Source organism: Lycorma delicatula, chromosome 6 (assembly GCF_047948215.1).
Source record: "Lycorma delicatula isolate Av1 chromosome 6, ASM4794821v1, whole genome shotgun sequence".
In the NCBI taxonomy this organism is placed as follows: domain Eukaryota; kingdom Metazoa; phylum Arthropoda; class Insecta; order Hemiptera; family Fulgoridae; genus Lycorma; species Lycorma delicatula.
Window position 1 is genome coordinate 71,798,191 of NC_134460.1, and position 20,210 is coordinate 71,818,400.

A 20,210-nucleotide genomic window follows, 5' to 3' on the forward strand; every position below is an offset into this window, starting at 1 on the left:
AATACAGCACTACGGTGTCGGAATTTGATATTACCCACCCCCACTCCTTCACGCACTACTCCTACGCTAAATTCATGCATTTAGTTGAAAATGTTCATTTCTCATGAACTATCGTATGAAAATGATTGAAATTTGGTTAATAAATATTTTCATCATACTAGAATTCAGTTTCTTATGACCATTACAAAAAAAAAACCTAATGTAGACACAACATGACTTCCTTATACGCATATTAAATTACATATATTTTTTACTACTTTTTCATTTTTTATTTTTTTATTATTGAATTATTATTAATTGTAATTTTTTTTACAATCTCAGGTTAATAATTATTAATAAATGAATATATTTAAATTAAAAGAAAAGGAAATGAAGTCGGATTCTCGCCAAACTGCCTTCCTCTTATAAGAACCAAATATTTAATTAATTAAAATTTTATTGGATTATAACTCTGGAACCAATGAAAATAAGTACCACTTATGATGTATAATTAATTGAAAAGGTCTCAGTAACGGCCTATTACTGCAGAAAAAGTCCAAAATCCGTTTTTTTGGATTTTGGGCTTTTTGGACACTTTTGGTCCAGTCGATTGCAATAAAAAGGGGAGGTGCACAACTAGATGTTACAACAGTCCTAAACCCAAAATTTCAACATTCTACGGCTAATCGTTTTTGAGTTATGCGAGATACATACGTACGTACTGACGTCACACCGAAACTAGTCAAAATGGATTTAGAAATGGTCAAAATGGATATTTCCGTTGAAATCTGATAACCGAAATTTTTCGCGATTACAGTACTTCCTTGAACAAAATAAAAAAATCGAAATAGTAAAAACTACCCTTCTCACTTTATTTTTTTTTCAAATTTTAATCAGTTTCTAATTTTAATGATCAGTGTTTCACGTGTAACAATATTTTGGGCCATTTTCAAATAATTTTATGTTGAGCCAGTCCTGAGTTATTAATCAAAATACAGGCCAACACACGTACATATAAACGTGTTTGGGAAATTTCTATTTTATTTTATTATTTTATTTCTTAGGCTAAGGGACTGGAAACAGCATCGTTTCCGAAAACCGATGCCAAAATTTTTGGTGATCACTATACTTTCTCTTTATTTTTATGCTGTTGCACCAGGTATAGAGTTGTAGACGCGAAAGTAAAAATATGTTTATATTTTTTTTAATGATTAAATTTTCTTTGTAATCTCTTGTAATCCGTTTTATTTTTAATTAAAAAATTAGAATACTAAGTTAATAATAAAATAAATAAAAAAAGGATATTTCATTAAATAATTGTTGGTGGAGTAATTGTTTTGATTAGTTTCATTTTCTCATTAGATTGTAACAACTAGTAATAGTTTATCCAGTTCGTTGGTGCTAATTACACTTTACACTGGAGACTGTAATCCGTATTCATTAAGGATTTTAGATTATTAGTCAGAGAAAAATGATGCAGAGGTGGAAATTGATACAAATACTAAAGAACAAATTAAATGTTAATATAAACAATTAAAAGTGATGTAGAGTTCCAGAAAATTACAGATAATTTTGTTAAAATAAACAATTTATCCTTCCCGTATGTAATGGAATTCTTATGTTTAATCTCGTCTATAACTTGTCTAATTTTCTTTATTATACAAAGATATTTATAAATGGGGAAATATTAAATATTTACAAACTCGAGTCAGTTATTATAGATTGTTTGTATATTAATATTGTACACATACCTACCGACATAAAAAATAAATTCTACTTATGGAAATTGAATTGTCGAAATTTACACGAAAAATTTTTATTTTTAAGAAAGTGTTGAAAAACAAATAAACTTAATTCATATCTAAGCAATTTAATCAAAAATAAAATTTACGCTTTTCCTAAAAAAAAATATTTTCCACCGTTGCAAATTGTTTATGAATAACGGAATAAATTTTTGAAAGCAACTTCAGAAAGCTTATGGGAATAGAAAAGATTTTCTTTGTTTATTTTTTAGATATTTCTCATGAAAAGTAAATCGGTAGGAAATAAATTTTACTCAACAATAAAAGTAAGTACACTTTTCAAAACAAAAATTCATTACCAATTTTTAGTCATAGACTAAAAATTGGTAATGAATTTTTGGTAAGGAAGTATTGTGATTGCGTAAATTTCGGTTTTCAGATTTCAACGGAAATATTCATTTTGACCAACCCTGAATCCATTTCGACTAATTTCGGCGTGACGTCTATACGTACGTATGTATCTTGCGTAATTTTGAAACGGTTAGCCATAGGATGTTGAAATTTTGGATTTAGGACTGTTGTAACATCTAATTATGCACCTCCCCTTTTGATTCCAATCGACTGGACCAAAGGTTTCAAAAAAGCCAAAAATCCAAAATATTTGGAGTTTGGACTTTTTCATACTGCAATAATAAGCCCTCGTTGAAAGCTTTTCAACAATATATCGTAAGTGGTACATATTTTCATTGCTTCCAAGGTTATAGCCAAATAAAATTTTAATTAATTAAATATTTGGATCTTACAAGGGGAAGGCACATCGGTTCAAATCCAACTTCATCTCCTTTTTTTAACTTTTTTTTCTTAATTTAAATATATTGGTTTATATATATGTGATTGTTTAATGTATTATTGAGGTTTATTAACCTATGATTGAAAAAAAATTACGATAAATACTAATTCAATAACAATTTTTAAAAAAAATATCAGAAATTAACGAAATAAAATTTTACGAACTTTTAAAAATGTGTATATGTAATTTAATAGGCGTACAAGGAAGTCATGTGGTGACCACATTATTTTTTTTTTACTTTCTTGGCATCATAGCTGTAGAGCTATGCTCCAAGAAGGAAAATATGGTAGTCAGTCAAAAAATGGGGTACAGTTTTTTTACATTTCTCGATGTTTCACGACCTACGAAACCCCAAAAAACAAAAAAAAAACGTGAAGGGGGTAATGTTTTTACGTACGACATATGCACATATGTTGGCGTGTTTGAAGCTTAATAACTTTTAACTAGATAAACCGATTTTGATGAAATTTGGCACAGAAACTTGTGTATATAGAAAAATGTGTTAATAAACGTTTGGGATCAATATTTTCAAGGGGTGAGGTAGATCGTTTCTTTCGGGGTTAATTAACACAAAAATAAATTTTGTTTTGTGAACAAAACCACTCTTTAATTAAGCTCAGTACATGCGTGCATGCTTATCTAACCATTTAAAAAATATTTTAAAATTCTCCCAAATTATTCTTCCCTTCAAAAAAAATCGAGAAAATCTGATGTCTACTCTCACATGACTTTGTTGTACGACTATTAAATTACATATATACACTTTTAATTCCTTGTACGAAGTAAAGGAAGTATTGTAATCGCGAAAAATTTCGGTTTCCAGATTTCAACGGCAATATCCATTTTGACCATTCCTGGATCCATCTTGACTAGTTTTGGCCTGAGGTCTGTACGTACTACGTATGTATCTCACATAACCGTAGGATGTTGAAATTTTGGTTTTATGACTGTTGTAATATCTAATTGTGCACCTTTCTTCTTAATTGCAATCGATTGAATCAAATGTGTAAAAAAAACCCCAAAATCCCTAAAAATTCGGATTTTGGACTTTTTTGTACACTTTTGATCCAGTCGATTGTAATCAAAATGGGAGGTACAGATGTTACTACAATCCTAAATCCAAAATTTCAACATTCTACGACTAATCGTTTTTTAGTTATACGAGATACATAAGTACGTACAGATGTCACGCCGAAACTGGTCAAAATTAATTCAATGATGGTCAAAATGTATATTTCTGTTGAAACCTGAAAACCGAAATTTTTCACGATCACAATACTTCTTTTACTTCTTACAAGGAAGTAAGTATCTTTTTATTTATTGCATATTTTTTAACCGAATTTTTTTTATGTCTTCCTACGCATAGCAATAGTGAAAGCGGCCGAAAATATACTTTGGGGGCAATATTGGTTATGGTGGAGCCGATTAAAAAAATATAGATTTTTTGAATTTTTCAATTTTTTTCATGTGTCGAAATTTTTATACTATATTAAGAATAATAACCAATCCTAAGAAAGTATAGCAACAACATTGTTGTCAGCTTAAAGTCACAGACGTGAAGGGATAAATGAAAAAAACTTTAAAATAATAATGTAATTATTAATATTTCCATAAGAGAATAAGACTCAAGGAAAAGATTATATGCCGTTAAAGGATTTCTATTTTGGGCTCCTCCCTGAAAAGTTTAATATATATGTATAATTTGACGCATTGCTTTCACTTACTAAATTATAATTCCTATAATAAATCTAAAGTTCCTTACTTTTTTATTTTTTATGGATTAATTTTTGTACAAAAATTGTTCGGTTGTATTCGAAAATTCGTTGCTTTTTTTGAGATTCACAAGCATTATGAAAACATACAAAATATAATTGTTGTTGTTAAAACAATATTTCTGCTAAGAAAAGATAATCAGTACAATAAAAAATTATTGTACTGATACTTTAAATTTCTATTAATCTTCTTTATATATCGTTTAGTCAACGTCCTTCCCTATATTTGACGTCAGAAAGCCAGATAAGACATGACGTCAAATATTAAAAGGGGCGTTGATTAAACGATATACAAAGATTAACAGAAATTTAAAGTATCAGCACAATAAGTTTTGCCAATGGAGTGGTTCCGAAACGCGACAACAAGCGATAAAAGAATGAAGCTAAGAAAGGTAAGCAATACTAAACATAGAAAAAATACATAAATTAGTCTAGATGAATGATTAATAAAAATAATGAAATCAAACATAAAAAAAATGTAGTTGATGAATAATTTCAGTGTGGTTTTTCATTAAAAAAAAAACAGTGTGAGTGAAATAGTAGCAATTTTATATTATTTATTTTAACAATATGTTTCATTCAAACAAAAATTCTGCTAGCACCGAATTAAAAAGAAATTAGTTTTAAAAGAAACTATATATTTATTTTATTCATAAAAAATAAAAGCGAATTTGTTGTAGATTGATCTACTAGACAAAAAGCAATTATGCAAAGACTTTCTCCCCGCTTTCACTCGCTTGCAGTAGAATTATATCTAAATAAAATACATAAAAATTTACGTACAGTTAACTCATTTAATTTTAATACTTGGATACTTTTAATCTTATCCAAGATTAAAAGCTGGTCTTCTTTAGAATATCGATTCGAACTTAACATAAATATTTTTAAAACCAAAAATTAACAATAATAACCAGCCGATAAAGTTATAACTAATACAACAAAAAAAAATCGATATACCATGTAATAGTCTGTTCACCTGTTTATTTGTTTATATTTACTGTTAATGATTAGATAAAAATTAGAATAAACGCCTTTTTTATGATTTGTTTTTTAATTACCGTAACTGTAATGGTTGTAAGCCTAACATAAACCAGAAGACGGCATTCCGAAAACGGCATAGCCATTCTTAAGAATAAATAACTCCACAGTTCCAACCTTACTAAAGAAATAAGGAGTGATTTATTAGGATTTAGGAGCGAAATAATTATTTTCCATTAACTTTTTCAAAAAGCCAAAAATATTATAGGACATCACGCTAAACCCACCGATTTGCAAGTAAATTCAGGCCTACAAATTAGACCTTTACTCTGATCACCACAGGGATTAACTGTATAATGAACATTATTACTCTCAGAGAAAGCAAATCTTACTAATGGATCCTATACATTAGGGAATTTATGTAGAATGAAAGAGCAGACAGTAGAAAGCATAAAGTAATAAATGAGCTAAATTTGAAGAAATAAATGCTCCAAAATCATTTATAAAATTATTTAATTAAAATCTAAAATATATGTTTCATATCATATGTTACACAACTATATTGCAGATTTATTGGTTTATTAATTGCTACAATTTTTTCATTTTTACTATTTCCAGATTGTCTACTGATGATGAAGTTAACAATCGAAATGGAAGCTCACTTTTAATTTTTTTTCCGTGATAGTATTTATTCTTTTTCCCAACAAATAAATTAACATATATATTATGTATTTCATTGCCTCTGTATTAATTTTATCTGTTTTTTTTCTCTTTTTATTTTTAATACACTTTTCTTTCAATTATCTGATAAAGACTTTTTTTATTTTAGTAGACGAATAATACAAAGGTTTTATTATTTTTTTTTTAAATTATTATTTAAAAAAAAGTGTAAATTAGCAAAATTGCAAGTATCCAGCAGAAAAATAACAATAAGTTTTGAGACAACCAAAAAACAACAAACCAAAATACTATCAATAGTATTCAATTTTCAGATAATTCAATAATAAAAAAAATTGTACCGAGACAACTATACATTAAAAAAAAAATACAGTACATACCTAACATAAATAAACAGTATAATAAAAAGGAAAATTAAAGTGCTTCTACTCGCACTGAGGAACTGAGGAAAATCAGTACTTTAGAAATTAACTGTAGTTCAGACATCCAATTTATTACCTACAATTAATTGCAAAATAAAATACAGAAATTTGGCATAGCGGTTAAGTTTTCGCTTAACTCTACCGATTCTATAGTCTGTACAGTGCATTGTACTCCACAAAAACGATTACATTAATTTATTTTACATTATTTGTCCCAGTCTTTCTTATAGCTGTGATGCACATAAAGCATTTCAGGTACGAGCTACAATAATCAGAATTAGTTTCTTTGTGGGTAATGATGCTTATTACATGGCTGTCCCTGTGGTGAACAGACTGAAATGTTTATTTATTATTATTATACAGAGTGAGTATGGTACAGTATTTACACTTAATTGAAGATAGCAACAAGAAATTACATCACTCATCAATTTTCTTTTTAAGCATCCTATGACGTACTTGATTTTTTTCTTGCGAATAGATATGTCGTTTTCGGAACTGATTGGTGTCTCATGTCCGGTTGACTACAAAAAAGTAGGTTTTGCCATTTAATATATATATATATACATTTTTTAATTTTTTGAATATGTGGTACTAGAGAGTGACTTTTTCTCTTAGTAAATAAACATTTTTAAAAAATTTGTTTGAACTTCAATTTTAGTTTGCCACTAAAATCCGTGCAATTAAAGTATTGTTAAAAAAAAATCTCTTTCAGCACGTCGGAAGGCGGAGGTAGATTTCACCGGTGCTAATTAGGCGATAAAAAATATTTCCACGTTAAACTTAAGAAAAACTTCAAATTTACTCAATACGACAATGGTTGAATGTGAAAAAAGTTTCACATATTTAGCATACGGCAAGCCCCATCTTCTTACAATTCCAGCCACATTTTGGTCATCCCTTGTCGTAAGGGATATCAAAAATTGTTTCAGACAAAAGGTTTAGGTAATGTTTAGAGGACCTCTTTAGATTGTGCCTATTAAGGGAGGTATGATTTTTTTTTGTCTTCGGACCCCATTTTTCAATCTCGTGGGCCAGTGGTTGATGATATCAAAAATCTTTACTTAGATAAGTTTTAGGCCCTTATCCAGAAAATAGTTAGAACTTTAAACGAATTCGATATTTTACTTAATAGGAAAGTTATAGCGATATTTTGGTTTTTTCGAAAAAGCCCTCCTATTTCCACTCCCATGATTCGATTTTGCCCATTAACGAATTCGACCGAGATATTGGATCGTTTATTTTATGTATAAATTTGAAAGTGATGGGCGCAAAATTACGGCAGATATCTTGCCCACAAGAAAGTGAATAGTTAATAAAAAGCTTATGTATATATATATAAACTTTTGAACTGACGGTGGTTTTGGGGTCTGAGGCATGTATAACGCGAAGATATTTCAAAATTTTCCGGAAGTCGAATCATAGTAACCATTACAATAGATAAGCTTTCTCATGAAATCTACCTAAAAGGGACTGCCATAGGTTTAACTAAATTATTCCTAGTTTTTATCTTTTAATATGCATTGTATTTTTGTTATGTAACATATTTTTAAAATATAAAAATTATAATTTTATAACATTTAACCATTATAATTTTATGCATTAATTAGAAGTCAAAACATAATTCATTAAATAACCTTATGTAAGAGATTGTTCTAGAACATTTATTCAAAGTAAAGCATTATTAAAGCGAGACTTGCATAAATGTAATATATTAAATGTATAATTATATCAAGTATCAAAGTTCTTCACTTAATAGAGAGAGAAGTTTGTTAACTTTAAAGTACTTACAAACTACTAGCATTGATATATTATTAAAATTAATTTAATTATAATTTTATATTTAAACTACTAAGGTTTCTTATAAAAAATAGTGTAGTTTATTATGAATCCTTTCATAAATGCAAGCGTTATTACCAGTTAATAAAAATAAGACTAACTTTATTAAATATAAATATTTGTTTAGCAAGAACTAGTTGCAAAGATAATTTAATATTGTTCAAAGTTTAATTTACTTTCAGAGATTAAATTTATTTTTATTCTGCTTTTTTATTGTACAGTGTAAAAATAAATAAATAAAAATTAAAAACTTTTATAAACGAATAAATAATTTTTTTTCTTTTAAGAAAAAAGATGGAACTCTTACGAAGTAGGATTCTGGAATTAAAAGAAGTGAAGTGTGAATGAAAGCCAACATAAGAAATTACGTTTAATAAAATATTTCTCGTACTTCAGCACCGAAGTTAAAAAATGTTAGGTTCAATTACAATACATACTGTTAGAATTTATTAGGGACTAATGATTATAGTAGTTCATTTCATAGACAATTTATATAATAATAAATAAAAAGAATGAAGTGGTTAAATTTATATCCATCAAGTAAAAGTTAAATTTTTAAGTCTTGATAATTAGCTTTATCAGCAAATTTTAAAAAAGTAATCGTTATTTTTTTCTTCACGCGTTAAGTCTCACGACCTGTTGCAATCTTTTATCTGTAATTATGTACATCAAATCTTCAATCTATATTATTTTTTAATAATGAAAACGATAGGGAATCTTGGAGAGCTGCATCAAACCAGTCAAATGACTGAAGACAAAAAAAAATGAAAACGAGTTAAAAATATACTAGCGCAAAGTTAAAATAATAGCTATCAGTCAAGTTTTTAATGATTCAAAATTATGTATTTTAATGATCAACCCGGAAGAAAAATAATTTATATCTTTTCTCAGCCTTTTATTTTAAATAATTTTTAAATACAGACTTAAATCTAGTTTGATACGAGATACAAGACACAAAAAGGAAATGAGATAACTATTCTTGATAATAACAATCACACCATGCCAGGTTTATAATGGGCCGTGAGGAATAAGTGGTTTCCCGTTGCTTTCTTCATTGAATTGAATATATTGTTGGACATCCGTAAGCCAAGCCAAAATGAAGATAATATTCAATATTACAATTAACACCCTTATTTACTACAGGTAAGTCACCACTGTAAATTACCCGTGGTTAGGTAATTGCACAGGTATTACCTTGTATGTGTCGTAATATAACAAATGATTCAATAAAAAAGATCGCTTTTCAGTTTTTCTGGAGATAGAAATAGCTTTCTTTAATTAGATAAGATGATCTTAATAATATTTACATATTACAAAAACATTTTTTTTTATAAATTCTTAAACATTAGTTTTTTGTATGACTAAAAAACGCAATTTTTATTTGATAAATAGATTATGAATAATTTAATTTAATGCTTACGTATTTTAATTTCTAATATTAAAAATTTCCTTCTTGAAAGGAGACAATGCGTGTATATAATTTATTGTTTCTGACAGAAAGGGTAAATTAATTTGTTGCTTGCATCATCTGTTCCAGCCTATTATACATCCTGACCTCGTAGGGGAAGACACCCTCCGCACCCCGCCCGTTTCCAGCCCTTATGGGCTTTACCAGAGGTCATCTTCGAAACCTTGGCTTTTGACATATTCCAGTCTGCCTCGGCCAGGATGCCACAGATGCGAATGCCACGAGTGACATTCCCATCTGTGTACTACTATTTAATGAACTCAAAACAAAACACATCTCACCGAGTCTTAAGTATGACTGAAAGTACCTAACTACACAAAGGAATTTAACTACCTACCATCCACTGGGATATACACTTAAAGCATTTGAAGTGCATGCGGCATTAGATATTGTTGGTTTCTCTGAAGGTATTGACATCTATAATATAGTCTCTTCGGTTACAAGAGTTAAGGTGTCACTTGTAGGGTCAAATATCCCCTGAACTCGAACGTGCTTTCGGTGAAAAAGGGCAATAAGAAACTACTTCAATCACTTTCTATAGTAAGTAGTTCAGACATAATTTACAGTAGTGACCCGATATATATATTTAAAATAAACTTTACATCGCATGAATCAACGAAAAATGCAACAAGTTTCTTATGCATATTAAGAGAAATAAACTTTCATTTCATAGAAAAATACAAAGTTTTTAAGGTTAGGGATCCTTTTTTTAACCTTATTAGGGATTTTAATCAAAGTAATTGTTTCTGAACAGATATTAGCAAATATCGTTGATAATTTTAACTGTTATAAAACAGTTAATAGGGAAAATTTCAAAAAGGTAAGTGATTTCAAAAGGTAATTTTAAAAAGGGAAGTGGATTTTCTCTTTTATTTCGTATATCTGTAACATAAAGCCTCCTGAGGGACTGACTGTTCTCCATAGTGACTGACTGATTTTAAAACACCTAGCAAAAATTAATGAAGATAAATTGATGAAAAATTTGTATACATGTTCTTAGAATGTAAGTGCGGACTAAGAAAGGATTTTTGAAATTCTAAATTTAAAGGGTTAATATTAAGTAAGATGAAATATACTATTTTTCTAATCTCTCGGTAACAAATCGATATCAACTTGATTATAATTTTCATGTAAATATCTTTTTCCTTTCTTTCTTTTTCCTGTTTAGCCTCCGGTAATTACCGCTCAGATAGTACTTCACAGCATGAAGGAGGATGATATGTATGAGTGTAAATGAAGTGTAGTCTTGTACAGTCTCAGTTCGACCATTCCTGAGATGTGTGGTTAACTGAAACCCAAGCACCAAAAAACACCGGTATCCACGATCTAGTATTCAAATCCCTGTAAAAATAAATGACTTTACTAGGACTTGAACGCTAGCATTATCGATTTCCAAATCAGCTGATCTGGGAAGATATGTAAATATCTAAAAACCAATTTCTAAACTTTTCGAAATTCGACCTTGAAAGGGGTGAAGAAAGGTAAAAAAAAATTTGAATAAAGATTGCATTCTTTACTATACTAAACAAGATAGTTTAGTATAGGGGCTTGCACTAGATAGGGGCTTGCTAATACTCTTCAGATAAAAATTTTAAAACCATTTTCAGGTTTTTTGAATTTCGATATTTAAGGGGTGCGACGGTATACTGCGCGACGGCTCAACCAACACAGCCATTGCCACTGTTACTGTATGTGTGACGCAATTGGCTGCACCTGCCGCCGGTTACTTGACTAAAACCCAATATATAAAAGTAATTAAAAATTTATTTGATAATGTGAAAAGAAGTACGGTTACCTGCTAGTGGTGTTTGTCGGGAAAAAAATATTTTTACCCGCACTTGATACGGGTAACCAGCTACAACTAATATTTTGAAGGAGACCGACTGTTTTGAATCCACATTCTTAGATCACTTACAGTTTCTGGTCCTGTATTTGCTGCTCTGAAAAAATTACAATACACTGATAATTTTTATAAATTGAACAGGCTGTAATTCTTATTTAGCATTATTATTCTCACAAGCATGGGTTTAATGAACATAGCATGGTCCAAGGGGCAAACCCCTTTGGTTAGACAGGAAGAGCGAGCGAAGCGAGCCATGACAGGCTAAATATCCACTGACCGCGACAGGAAATGCAAGTAACCATACAGCGCGGGCGAAGCCGCGGGGAATGCTAGGTTACGGATTGTAATATATCTTTTCTTAATCTTTATTCAGCTTTTGCTTATTAGTTTAGAATAAATTATTTTCAGAATCAGTTGCTTATTAGCTAGTAGAATAGACTGGAACGTACACATTAGGAAAATAAATGCGTGTGTGAGTGTGTGTGTGTGTGTGTATGAGTGTGTGTGAGTGTGTGTGTGTTTTATAAGAAAGAGAAAAGGTGGTGAAGAAGAAGACAGACAAGAAGATTGTCAACTGCTGAGGAGAAATCAGACTAAAATTAGCGTGTAGAACTTGCGACATTCACTTCGAAAAATAAGTCAACATTCTTTTTATTGATAATAGAAAGTGTTAACGAGAAGTTTTTTCTTCCCCTAATCATCATTTTTACATCTGTAGAAGTCATTGTTAAAACAGGTTTCATTTGCTCCTTTTTTATTAAAAGGAGGAACTATAAATTTTATTAATGGAGGACTTTTAAACTTTAATACAATTTTCGCTTTTTCTCTTACTTTTATTAGTTGAATTGATCTAATGTCCTATTTTTAGTGAGTCTAGTTCCATCCTCCAAAGACTCAACTTGTGTTTGTTGCAAATGTGTAATTAATTGATAAAATAATGATATACATATTAGTTACAAGTTCAAAGTATAAGAAAAAACATTTATATTATAAATGAATTAAAGACTTTTATTTATTTGATTGAACCAGCAAATAACTAATATTTAGAATAATTTAAGCTAACCGAGGTATTGAACCAAAGCGGCATATTATTCGACAGTCATTCACAAGCTTAATCTCAAAATATTTTAAAGAATATGACATACTAAATCCCGTACTTCTGGTTTAATAAAGTTCTTTTAATTGTTTAATTTTAATTAATTTCAAATTTAGAGATAGTTTTTGTAATTTTTCTAGAATTTAAAAATGCGGAAATGGAAAAAGAATATTAGGTGAAAAGTTCGATTGTAAATCGTTAAAAATAAAAAAGATAAAAGCGGAATATAAAATCTAGAAATAAAGACGATTTCAATCTCCAAAATTTTTAAGAAAATGTTACTTTTCTAATTTGGATAGATCTTTTAGAGAACAAATGTAACATACTTTTCATGTTAAAATATCATTAATATAATCCATACCGATCGCTAGTTTTATTTCGGAAATTTTAAACTTAATAAAATTATTTCAAAAGTGCTTTTCTCATAATATGGAGATGTTAAATGTTTTTTAAGAGAGATTAGTTTAAGGATTAGTAATTATATTTTATATAAAGGCTTTAAAAAGACACTATTAGGAAAAATAAAAAAGTAAAAGAGATTTTTCCTTTAAAATTTAATTATAACGCCAATTAAAACTGCGATTAAACATCAAATGAAATGTTTTATTACGATAATAAAAATTTACATCTGATTGAAAAATCTTGTTATTAAATAAATGTAATGATCACACTGTTATAACAGTCAGGAACAAGGAGATAATATAAATAATTCTGGTAACGGTTTTAAGGGAGACTTATGGTGCGATGTTAGATAAGGTCGGATGAAGCGTACGTTGTACACACGCCGCACCACTCCAAAGAGATCCCCAAAACCATCATAAGATGCTTGAAAACTGGAGTATGGAGTTTTTTTTTCCCCCAATTCTCAATTCTGATGAAGGGTGCCGTACGCTCCTCCGTTCGTCGGATCGATACACAACCCTGCACTCCGACCCTGTAAATATATACTAACGAGTAATAAAATAATTTTATGCTCCCTTTATTACCGGCTGCCGTTAGTCCGTGTCAGGATATTTCCAGGTCTCTTTAACTTTATTGCTACACTGATTTATAATACCACAGAATAACAAACAACACGACTTGAGACAGACGTATCACCCGCCGATGAAATATTATTTACTTATACGTCCTGTAAATTCTTCTCTATAAAAACTAAAAACACGCAAACTGTAAACTGTACTTCCTTGTATACTTTACAAACTTCCTTGCACTTCATTATGTATGTACCTCAGTATTACTAACTGGTATGCACTAATAAATGAAACACAGATTACGTAAACAATATTTAATGAAAAAAATGTTATTACATCACAGCATTTAAAATTAAATATTATAACTATGTTCATTCACAACGTTCGGAAAATCATATTTCAAAAACGGAATATATATATATATATACCATTTCTAGCCTATTATGTGACATAAGTTTCAAATATTTTACCGATTGTTTTTTCAGTAATTACACTGGGGAACAAAAAATATTTTTTTTTGTCTCGTGAAGAAAAATATGGGATTCTGACAGTATTTTTCTCTCCTGAATTAAAATATGATATCGGTTTTCCCTTCACGCAAGGTTTCCGAGAGACAGGCATTTATAATTTCAAACATTCGAATACTTTCTAAATTCTTAATTACACAATATTCAAACATTTGACTCGCTTAGAAAGTAAGAAATGGCGATTTTCTGATATATTTCGCCTATGAATCATCCCTCTTGATGGACCAACAATAATTGGCCAGCATATTAAGATTCCGTTTGTCTTGATACTTCTTTTCCATAACTGAAATCTCCTGATGAAAGTGTTCCCCGCGCTCATCGCTCAATGCGCCAAGATTTTCCGGGAAGAAATCTAGGTGCAAGTGCAGGAAGTGTATTTTTAAGGACATATTACAACCCAGATTTTTATAAGATGTTATAAGATTGTTGACAATATCGAGGTAATTTTCCGCCTTTCGATTTCCCAAGAAACTCTGAGTAATATTTTTGAATGCTTGCCAAACTGCTTTCTCCAGTGGATTCAATAGTTCCTTAAATTTTTCATCATGCATTAGTGATCGTGTTTGCGAACCCACAAATATTCCTTCTTTAATATTTTCATCACTAATTTTAGGAAACTTCTGTTTTAAGTATATGAAACCAGGAGGAGTATTGTTCATGGACTTAACGAGATTCTTCATTAATCCTAGTTTGATATGTAACGGAGGTAGATACATTTTTACGATTACACAATGGGTCGTGTTTCACATTTTTCTGCTTATAAATAAGCGCTTCGCGTCTAGGCCATTCTTTTCTAATGAAATGTTTTTTTCTGTCCCTACAGCAGTAGTTAGTAGTTTAAAAAATCAACGGTAATTTGTGTAACCAAGCTGCAGACCAAGAATAAGTGCGATTACCTTCAAATCATCATAAATATTCCATTCATACAATGCATATTGAAGCTTTTCCAATATAAATTTAAAGTTTTCATATGTTTCTTTCATACTAGCAGAGTAAACCACAGGTACTGATGGGAATTTACTGCCACTATCCAGAAGCACAGCTTTTAAACTAACTTTAGAGAAATCAATAAACAAGCGCCATTCTGTTGGGTTATGTTCATTACAAAGTGTCTCCATAAGAGAAGAAATGTCATTACAAAACACTAAGCCATTTTATTCAGAAAAATAGTCTTTAAATTCAGAATGACGATTACGATAAGTATCTTTGTATTCTTTTGAAGAAGATTCCATCCTGTTAGCCGGGAAGCAAACATTTCAGACTGTTTTTTGGATAACTTTAAATTTCGTATGAGATCGTTAAGATTTTCTTGAGTCAGTAAATGAGGCTCAGATTAACTGCTTTGTTCAAAGGTGGTATCACCAGAATCTGTTTCTTTTTTTTCTTTACTTCATCAGATTCTGAGCTCTCTTCATCTAATGTCAAATGTTCTGGATGTTTTGGTACGGGCAGTTCTTCCCAATGAGGAACTGGTCTCATTGCAGATTGCAAGTAAGGGTACACCACTGTATGTTTTGATTTTGACGTAATCTCTTTAATGTTTGTTAAGCAGAAATAACAGTTAGAGGAGTGATCTTTGGGTTCCCTCCAAATCATAGGGATAGCAAATGGCAAGTGGCGAGTGCCATTTTTCCATGCAGTGAGAAGCCTAGAACACGATAAAGAACAGATATGTGGGGCTCAGTTTGGTTCTCGACTTTACATCCAAAATAAATTTCATAACGGTTTTATATTAATGAAATAAGGTTTTGCCTTTGGGACTTCAGCGTCACTTCACCACGTACATAACAAAAATTGCTAGGATACAAACTCTAGGCATTTTGTAACTAACAACTAATTTAAAGAAATAAAGTTGTAAATATGTAATACACAACAATTCAGCACACAAAGAACTCACAATTACGTGTTTACTGGTTCACTACTATCTCACAACTGGCATCGTTCTGATGAATGTATGCTACACTAGATCCCGTTTGTACATGTCTAAACACGTCTGAACCTGCACAACAGTGGCAATGCTACCCTTTGAGTTAGCTCATTTGGTTCCATCATATTTACAATGCTCTAGGAGCTTTTACTTGACAATGAACAAATGGAAGAAAAAAGTTTTAATATATTTAAAAAAATTAAAATAACAAAAAACTGTGCGTACTAGAGAAATTCCGAATACGAATTTGAAAATAGGATAAAAACCGCATTAAATACATCTATTGGTACTCGCGAGACAAAAATCATGTTGACCTGTGTTATTATTATTCCCATTTAGAAAAAAACAGTTTTTTACTGAATTAAACTAGAAAATTAAAATTAAGCTTGCGCGCTAAAATACGTTTTCCTGTTTAATATGTTTAACTGAACCTTTATTTCCGACAGTGTCTAAGAATACGGAATCAAAAAAATATTAGGGAGACAAAATTAATGAGGAAATGAGACAATAATCCTTGATGTGTTGTCTGCACAAAGGAAGGAAGGGTTGATCGAGTAAAGTAATTCAGGGCCATGTTAAAAAAAACTGTAAAAGTGAAAAAGAAATAAAAACAAGAATAGCAACGATTAAAGGAGCATTTAAGAGAAAGAAACATTATTATTAATAAGTTGGAGTTGAAGAAGGGACTTGGGGTGAAGCGTTATGTTTGGACTGTACTTTTGTAAGATGTGGAACACTGATACTAAAGAAAAAAGATAAAGAAAGCCGGGAAGAATTTGAAGTGTGGGTACAGAAAAGATTGAAGAAAACTAAATTAATAAAATAAAACTAAAGAATTAACGAGGAAAGTTAACGAGAACAGAAATTAAATTAGAACAAATCAGAACAGGAAACTAATGTCTGGGAAAAATTTTAAACACAGAAGGATTGATTAAAAAGCATTTGAAGGATCAATAGAAAGAGTAAAACAAGAACGAAAAACAGTGAAAACTATTAATGATATAAAAGGAAATTGGAACTATCAGGATCTTAAAGTTTAATTGGAAATAGAGGAGAATTAAAACCGACTTAAATAGGAGTTTATTAACCGACTTAAAACGGAGTTTTATTATATAGATAATAAAATTATTATAATAAAACATTTTGCTATTTTAATAAAATTATTATCTATTCCAATTTTAGCTAGTTAAATGTATACAATCAGTAATTTTTAAAAATCTCTTTAAAATATTTACTTATCGTTTTGTTTATATTATAAAACACTGAACAGTTTATAAGAACAGAATGTAATAGTAGAATATAAAAACCAATTTTTACAATGCTAATAAAATCTATGAAAGAAAAAATTTGTAAAGAATCGCTAACCATTTTATTATTTTAAATGATACAAAATGAAAAAAAATATTGAATTATATAAATTTACAGTTAGATACGAAATTAAATAACATATGAGAAATAAATAGAGTGGAATGTAATTACTGCGATGGGGAAATGTGTTTTTATGAAAAGTTTTAAAATGTTGTTTATTAAATAATAAAAATAAGAATTTCGACAAATTAAGGAGAGCTATCAAATATAAAAAAATTTATTGCATGAAACGAACAGTTATAAATTAATTTAAAAAAAAAAATCTTACTAAATTTATATGCCGTCAAAGTGTGAACAGTAGGAAAACAAAAATAAATAAATAAATAAAACAGATACTACAGGGTTTTTGCAATTTATTATTTTATTGGAGAATGGTGAACACATTTTTTGTTATTAACGTTCTAAATAAAGAAAATTTAATTTGAAATCTGATAAAAAGAAGAAATAAATAAAGAACTCTAAAAAACATAAATTAGAGGTCAAAGCGGATAACTGAAGTGTAGGTTATGATACTCACGTTGAGATCTAAAGATTAAAGTAATTTCACATACATAAACAGAACGAAATAATGCATAAAATTAGCCAAAAAATAATAAATTGTTAAAAAAAGTTAACAGTTATAATAAATATAATAGCCAAAAAAGATAAATTTTGAATTGTGTATAAAAAGTAAAAAGAAAAAATACTGACGACTAAAAGGGCTTTTAAATGATCCTATCTAAAAATATAACTGAATCGAATGTCATTGATATTAAAATAGAGACGTCATTTCTAGACTTTCTTATACGATGTCAAAATCAAAAAAATTCTAATTACAACAACGTAATGACGAATATATTCGGCGTTAATTATTGTGTTCAATTATTTTATAATTATTTCTTTTCTCGAAAAATTCTAGAAAAATACTGTTTTTCTTTATAATATTTTTATTTTTTTATTATCTATTCCTAATGTGTACGTTGCAGTCTGTTCAACTTGTGAAAAATAAACAACTTCATAGTTAAGTGACATAAGGATGACATGATAACCTAAATGAAGTATATGCTTGTACAGACTCAGTATGACTATTTTTGTGATGTGTGGTTCAGTTAACCATACAACTGAACCCCAACCATCAAAGTATGCCGGTATCCATTGCCTAGCATTCAAATCTATATAAAAATAAAGAAAAATCTATAATACGAAAAAAATTACGTAAACTAATTAACATATATATTGTATAGAGCCATCCTGGTAATCACAATGAAATATATCGTTTTAATCGTTTCATAAGAAACGATTCAGGGAGTAAAACCTGCAACCACTACAGCTTTGAAAGTTATTGAGTTCTTTGATAAATTATTTGTAACCAACAGTCATAAATGCTCTCCGACATCAGCAAGTCCTATCCTGGTATCGGATGTAGGATGAAATGTAAATGTCTAAAACAGGGGTGACCAACGTTTTCAGCAGGCGAGCCAAATTTCATAAATAATATTTCCTGCTGGGCCACGCACGTAATTTTGTTTTGTTTTGTTAATTAAAGCAAACAAGCAAGCATGCTACAGCTTCGACCACATCGTCGCTTCCGAGCAGGTGAGATCGTGGTCAAACGCTTGCCTTGTCTAATGTAAAAGAAAACAAGAAATAGGTATCAATTTTTTTGAAAAAAATAAAACTTAATTGAGAATCAAACATATTTATTAGATAATTTAAAAATATTAAAAAGTGAGACGTCTGACTTTGTTTTGCCGTACATCAAAATTGATCTTGACTGATGTTATCGCTACACGCAAACAGTTTTCCAAATGAACATCAGTAATTCGTATTCTCACTTGCGATTTCATTTGCTTCGTGCGACTAAAAAGCTTTCACACGCCTAAGTGTTTCCAAATAGCGAAACCATCAACAGAGCATGTTTGTAAAACGCAGGATATTTATTCTTGTCGAAATACGTTTTATAGAATTCTTCCAAACCAACTTGATGGAATTTCTCCTTTAACTGTGTATCACAATGTTCAATTTGTAATCTTCCTGGTAACAAATTCACATCTATCGCGAATAGCGTTGCAAATGTACAAAAAAGCACGTGATGTTTTTTAAAATCCTGAAATCTGTTTCCAAATTCGAGGTTTAAGTCAGATATCAAAGTAGCGTATTTATCCGCCGTCTCCTGTGTGACGTCAAGTTGCAATGACAATGTAGGAAAGTGAGTAAAGTTTTTGTTCTCAACTGTTCTTCCCAAAGGTCAAGTTTCATTTGAAACGCAGAAATATAATCATACATCTTATTAATTAATTGATCTTTCCCTTGTAGACGCGTATTAACGTCATTTAGGTGGCTAGTTATATCAATCAGAAATGTAAAGTCGCAAACTCATCTTTGTCTTGGATACGCTGGATACTTTTTGACTTGCTTGGAAAGAATGATTGCATTTCCTGCTGCAAATCAAAAAGTCTTTTTAACATTTTGGTACGGTTAACCATTGCTCCAGCAATGGTTAACCACCAAATGTTGTTAAGTCCGATAAGTTGTAAGGAAAAGCAATTCAATGTCGATGTAACTGCCTCTAACAAATCTCGTGACTTAGTAGTGTCCTTAAGTGGATACAGTGCCGCTAATTCTTCTGTCTTTTTAAAATAGACATCAACACCTCTGATAAAAATTGTCAGTTGAACAGTATCTGCCGTATCTGTGCTTTCATCCAATGCTAGAGCACAAAATATAAACTCGGATGCTCGACTTTTCAAATTATCTTCAATATGTTTTCCAAT